The following is a 6,086-nucleotide window of genomic DNA, read 5'->3' as shown; positions in this document are numbered from 1 at the left end:
CACACATGCACGTGAAACACACACACACACACACACACACACACACACACACACACACACACACACACACACACACACACACACATATACATGCACGCACGCACACATGCACATGAAACACACACACACACACACACACACACACACACACACAACCCAGTTCCCATGCATTTCCCATGAAAACCAAAACAGAGTACAGTACAGTTCCACAGCAATGCATGCTTGTCATCCGCCTGCCAGAGCCAATGTTTATTTGTTGACACTTTCACTTCCTCACATCCAGAGAAAATAATTCCTGGACATAGCATTCAACTCAATCTCACTGTCCTGTGTCATTTCAGATCATGTGATCCACACACACGCACACGCACACACACACAGACGCACGCACACACACACACACACACACACACACACACACACACGCACACGCACACACACACACTTCCACTAGTGTGTTAATTTACCACTTCAAGACAAGGACTACACACTACAGAGGACTGCTAAAATCAACTCTCATAGCCAATCATTCAACACGTAGGAAGTAAGTCAAAGTCAGCAAGTTTCTATAGTGTATATCTTGGTTCTCTGAATTTGTGTTGAATTAAATCCACAAAACGTACTGTGTGTGCGCATGTAGTACACTCTCGATTGGAAGACTGATTTGACTGTAAGTGCTGAATTAACACTACGCAGATTGAAGAAGTCTTTTGAGATGAGTCATGGTGACAGACAGTTCACAGCTAAACGAGAGCAATTAGGGTAGCAGCAAGGGGTTATACTCTCTCTCTCGGTCTCTCTAATGAGTTAGGGTGGGTGGGCGGTGGTTTGGGGGGGGGGGGGCTTGTTGACCATTTTTGTGGATGTATAGATCATGCAATGGTTCAATAAAGGGATTTTAAAAGTCAAAAGTCTATCTCTGTGTGTATGTGTGTGTATTATGTGTAATTAATTGCTCGACCTGTGCATGTGTGTGTGTGTGTGTGTGTGCATGTGTGTAACCATGACTAACTGTACAATTGTGCATGTTTCTGTTGCCTAATGTGTAACTGCAACTGTTGTGTTGATAACCAACTGCAGGAAAGTGCAGTGCATATGTATCAAACTGTGTGTGTGTGTGTGTGTGTGTGTGTGTGTGTGTGTGTGTGTGTGTGTGTGTGTGTGTGTGTGCATGCATGCACACAATGGGTGTATTTAGCAATGAATAACTGTGTATCAAATTGTTTATGTTTTCATGTTACCTAGAGAGCAGGTGCAACAGTTGGGCTGAGAACCAACCACAGGAGAACTCATCTACTGCATGTGTGTAACAATAAATAACTGAGTTGTGCATGTTTTTGTGTTGCCTAATTTGTAGGTGCAACTGTTGTGCTGACAACTAACTGCCGGAAAACAGTGTGCGTGTGTGTCAAACTGAGCGTGTGAGTGTGAGTGTGTGTGTGTGTGTGTGTGTGTGTGTGTGTGTGTGTGTGTGTGTGTGTGTGTGTGTGTGCATGCACGGGACGGGTATAACAAAGAATAACTGTGCACAATTGTGCATGTTTCCGTGTTGCCTAGAGTGTAGGTGCAACAGTTGCGTTGACAACCAACCGCAAAAGAAAGCAGAGCAAGCCAGCATGCAAAGCCAAAGCCAAAGCCAAAGCGTAAGCAAGCCCAGACAGTGCCTATATAGTCTGCAGGATCCCCGGCTGTAGACCAGTTCAGACACGGCCTAGTGAGAACAAGGGCCGGAATGGGGGGAGACGTAGGGCCCGGGCACTTTTGGCTTAAAGGGGCACCTCATAATTAGCGGTGCAGAACTGAACAACGAGCTTATTTTAAGAAAGATGGACCAAATTTTAACTGACCCTACACATCCCCTCTACCCAAAGTTTCTAAAGAGTACTAGGTCAAATGACAGACTCTTGCAAAGAACAATCAGGACAGTAAGATACCAAAAGTCATTTGTACCCACAGCGATCAGGATATATAACAGCAAGCCCAAAGCAATTCAGCACTTTAGTTCTCTCACCTGCCCTAATTTATTTAATGCATTTTATCTTTTTTTACACAGCACTGTTTTTACTTGTATTGTTTTTACCTATTGTTATTGTTATTTCATTTTACATCACATGTTCTTATCCCTTATTTATTTTAATGTGGTATGTAGGCGTCTACTGTCTATGTGTTGTAGTATATCTTGTGGAGATGTGAAATGTTGACCACTTGAGTTTCCCCCTGAGGAACAATAAAGTTTACCTTGACCTTGACCTTGACCTTGAGTCTCACCGGTGGGCCCCGAACTCTCATGGACCCCTATTTTCTGAAAATAGGGGTCCACTAGGGTGCTGCGGGGGCCCACTGGGAGATGCCCGCTATGCCAGATGGCCAGTCCAGCCCTGAGTGAGAAGAAAAAGGAAGAAATCCTCTCCGGTTGATATGTAGCAGCTGCTCAGGTGTCAGGTGGGGAACAGGAGAGAGATATCATGCAGCTCAGGTTACAGCTGTCCGTGCAAACCAAACACTTTGTCTTGTGTTTTTAAAAACGCTCACACTTAGACATGTATGCTTGTTCGTTGTTATTAAAAATGTTTACGGTCGACTTGACTGTCCAAACATGCATGGCTCGTGTTTCTTTTCTGCTATGAATGATTCATGATGACCAGGTTGTTGTGTCTTTGGAACCTGGCAAATATGGAAAGTCTCTATCCATACGCTAAGAGGATTAAAGGATTACACACTTATAATTAGTTTTAGGCTCACACGTACACTTGCATGTATGCATGGTTTTCAACAATTCCTCACAGTTGACTGTCCAAACAAAGTTTGATGTTGCTGTTTTTTGTTATGAATTATGAATGAGACATGCAGGAGGCATGATGTGCTTTTTTCTTTTTCTTTTTTTTTTAAAAGGCTTTCATGGGGGGGGGGCTTTATTTATGATAGGACAGTGACAGAGGGACAGGAAACGAGTTGGGAGAGAGAGACGGGGAAGGACTGGCAAATGACCCGGGCCAGAATTGAATCCGGGTCGCCGTCTTACAGGTAGTAACCCAGTGCCCTACCGTTAGGCCATGGTAGGGCCTCCATGATCTGTTGGAGTCATACCAGGGGCTGTTCACTCACGGAACTTCCTGTTAGCCACAATTTGCTAACCCTAACCATGGGACAGTGCAAAATGAATGGGTGTCAATGGAGTTTTTTACCATTATAATTTTTGTGATTTTTTAATATTTTTTTGTCCTGAAATATTAATATTAAGTTCGAAGCTAGAAATAATAAGACCCCATTTGAGTAGCGTTTCGATTATTTTGCGCCACTAGATTATTATATACTGGGTCACAAAGCTCAATTTTTATGGGGCCAAACCCATAAACATTAGCACGATGCTAGCGAGTACAGGTTGAAATCTTCTAACCAGCTGTAAAACTACACACCTGAACGATTTGTCAATACAGCCTATTGTTAAACAACAGTCATAGTGCTTACCAGGAATGTTTTGTTGATAATATTTGTGACTGGAAATGGCAGTAGCAATGTATTTAGCATGGGTTCCCCTTTCCATTCCATACATTTTCCCACATGAAGGACTGGCCTACGCTCGTTACTGCAGAATGCATGCAAAGCTAACTGGCTACAATGGGAACCAATGAGACTGAGCCTTCTCCTCTGTGTTCTAATTTCTCTGGTCATACCTGTCAACCATCCCTAATTTCCCGGGAAACTTTTGTTCCCGGAAATATCCCGGATTTTTCACATTATCAAAAAACACTGTCGGTCCAGTAATTATACCCACGGCCCTGTCCGACGAGCCACACCCCCTCTTGAAGAGAGATACAGAGGGTCTTGCTTATCAAGCTACCTGCCAGAAGATTGTATGCATATGACACCAAGAATTGACGTTCCTTGAAAATATGAGCTGTCACCCTCGAGCTCCATAGCACTTGTGCGCCCACTCTTTTCCTCAGAAACCGTCAGTTCATGCAACGCATAAAACAGCCTCGGAACAGCGAATCACGCGATTAACCTAATCACAACCTGTAGCAGCACGAAGTTTTGCACGAACAGACAACTTGTGCGACAAAACAACAAGAAGAAACTCATTGCGCTCATTGCACACACTTGTTTCTCCACGCTGTAAAACGTGTGCTGAGGGATTTTTTTAAATGTCTTTGCACGCGCGCTGTTGTGAAAAGCAGAGTAGAACGCACCGTCTGATCCGTCTCTGTCATCCCGTTGACTGTCAGAATTTGGCCTTCAGAAAATGTCCCGGATTTTGGCTTAAAATATGGGAATTTCCCGGTTTTTGGGAGCTCAGAGTTGACAGATATGGCTAGAGTCTCTGAGGACATCAAAGCGTAGCCAGGCCATGCCCTCCTAGTGACTCAACACCAGCGTTACTTCTAGTCAGGCCAGGAGCAATACAAATATCGTTTCTGAGTTTCAGAAAAATCGGGGACTCCTCCCACTTTGTTGGAAAGCAAACAACCAGTAACAAACCAAGGGAGGCAGGTCAAGAATGCCGTTTGGGAAATGTTAATTGTTACGCTCTTGGTCAGACCAAGTCTCAAAGAGGTTTGAAAATCGATGATAATCAGGTCATCAATACAGATAAATGCAGAGTTCTGCCTCTATGCTTACAAGTTTACATTTATATACATGGATCTGAGCCAGCATGGAATTTCAAAGGCTAAAAAATATTTATGCCAAACACTGCCACCATGTGGATTAAAAAGTATCCTTATCTTCAAGAATCCGATCCCAACAGTACAGTGTGTCAATATGATTTTAAGTATCAATTATTTACAGAAACACAGAATGCATTTTAAATAAGCAATGATAGCACTATCAGATTTAATGTGATATTCATTTGTATCGTAAAGATGGAGAGATAAATATTCAAGGATGACACTCAACCAAGGTTTAGTTACTTATGCCTGAAGCACAAGCGCAATAAACTTTTGGCTTTTTAATGAGCAAATATTATGGGGCTGGAAACGAGTTCGCGAGGATGGGACGATTTATTATGTCAGTGTCTGTATTATATTTCATTGAATACAATAGGTGCCATTGAAAAGAGGGTTAGCTGTTGCTTAACTTGTCGCTGGAGGGTATGGGAGATGAGGGGGTTAATGCTCCGTGTTGACAGGGGGAGATGTGCATGGGAGACGTGAGTAATCAGTGTTTGGCTTCCCTCCTAACCACATGAGAGACGCCCTTGAGCTAACTCCAGGCGGCTGATCCCAGCCCACTTTTGTGGGCAGCCGTGCGGTTTGCAGGTACTGTAGGTATATAAGGGGAGCACTGCATGGACGTTTCAAAGCATTTGGGTGGGTGCCCTTGGGCAAAGAGGGACTCAGGGCCCCCCTTTTTCTCTTCAAACTATTGGGGGAGTATCAGTAGTAGCAGTACCATTGTAGTAGTAGCAGCACAGTGGTTCCCAACCTTTTGTTGGCATGGGACTCCATTTTGGCATCAAGTATTGGCAAAGGACGCGCTCAACTTCTTGGAAAAACGAAAGTCTTTGGGTGCGAGATAAAAAAGCGTCAACTTAAGGAAGAAAAATCAGCACTCACAAACTGCGTCTCACTATTTATTTATATTACCACCATGTCCAAAAAGCAAACGCGTTTGCTTTTTGGACATGGTGGTAATATAAATAAATAATGAGACGCAGTTTGTGAGTGCGGATTTTTCTTCCTTAACTCCATTTTGGCATCCCACATTTCTGGGGACCCCATACACATTTTTTTCCAGACAAAAAATAAAACATGACTGGGCTACATAAGTTGTAGGGTATCAAACCTGTACAGATATTTATGACAGTCTGAGATTGTAAATGGTGCTTCAAAGAAAATATTGAATAGTTCCGTTATATATTCATTAGTATCATTGCACTTTTCGGTTATTACATTTAGGGAGGTTTTGCCACTCGCACAGAGTTGTCTATGCTGTCATGTGAATACAAGAACATAATCACTCATTACCAGAGGGGCCCCTTTAACATGTGGGCCCTAGTCAATTGCCTAGTTTGCTTGTCTGGTTGTGACAGACCTGAAGTGGGAGTCAATCGTTCAGCCAGAGGGTCACGGGTTCACCCCTCAATG

Source organism: Engraulis encrasicolus, chromosome 9 (assembly GCF_034702125.1).
Source record: "Engraulis encrasicolus isolate BLACKSEA-1 chromosome 9, IST_EnEncr_1.0, whole genome shotgun sequence".
Lineage (NCBI taxonomy): Eukaryota > Metazoa > Chordata > Actinopteri > Clupeiformes > Engraulidae > Engraulis > Engraulis encrasicolus.
This window is presented reverse-complemented; position numbering follows the sequence as displayed.